Below are 1,158 nucleotides of genomic sequence, written 5' to 3'. Positions count from 1 at the left end.
AAGTAAAGTACATTTCATTAAGATAGGGTCAAATCTTTCAGAATCAAACGGTACAAGTTGCTATTTTGAAAGTCATAATCGGGGCATTAGCCTCATAATTTTGTACTGTCAAGGCAATACAAAACGTATGTCCTCATTGTTTCTTCAGATATGTATCAATTGTCCATAATACAGGGTTAACTTTTTGTATCCTTGTCAAACCATGGGGCATATCCTTCTGACCACACCTTGCCCCCTATAAGTCATCAACACTGAACCTGCAGTCTTAATCCATCTCAGGGAACTCAATGCTCAAATCAAAGTCTGGATTCTTCAGTTTTGCCTCCAGCGTATTCCAGTCACTTTCCAGTCTTGCTGCGTTTAGCTGCAAGTCTCTGCATTACTTCGTTCTCTGATTTCAGCACGTTCTTTCTCGCCGTTGCCTCTGTTCTTTGCATTTGTTATGGCAACTTTAATCAGTGTTTCTTTTTTCAGATGTCAATCCATTCCAGGTAATCCGTACTTATTGTTTGAGCACGAATCTGACAGGAGATGAAGCACAAGGTTGCATTGTGCATTGTCATGGCAGAGCAGAAAACATGCCCATCACTTGCTCTGAATCAAGGTTATGTAAACGAGCACTTTCTGTCTCCTTTTTTAGCTGATCATTTACATACTGTTAAAGTACCTCTCTATCGTGGTGTGTAAGGGGTGCCTGGGACCTTGGACGTCTTGTTTAAACAGGGCTGTGGGACATTTCACTGATGTTGATGAACATCGGTGTGGGTAATGGTCCAACTACCAGTGGAAGGCGGAATTGGGTCATCATGCATATATCAACAACCACTGGGGAGGCGTGATTTCGTTCAGATCATAGGGTCCTAAGGCTGGGCTGGGAACAACATCAGTGAGGAAGAAAGCTTCTTTCTTGATAAGAACACTCCAGTGGAGTGACGTAGTAGGATGGGATCACTCAGACATCACTACATCGGCGGGACATCAGACATGTCAGGGACTGGCTGTGAATTGTACCCCACCCCCCAAAGTGGTAAAAATCACAGCGTCCTGACATGTTGAGTTCAAGCCGATGTATAGTGTGTCTGAGGATACCAGTCCTACTACGCTTCACTGAGTGTTCTTATCAAGAAAGGAAGAGCCTTTCTTCCATCACTGATGTTG

This window comes from Etheostoma spectabile, chromosome 20 (assembly GCF_008692095.1).
Source record: "Etheostoma spectabile isolate EspeVRDwgs_2016 chromosome 20, UIUC_Espe_1.0, whole genome shotgun sequence".
Classification (NCBI taxonomy): Eukaryota; Metazoa; Chordata; class Actinopteri; order Perciformes; family Percidae; genus Etheostoma; species Etheostoma spectabile.
This window is presented reverse-complemented; position numbering follows the sequence as displayed.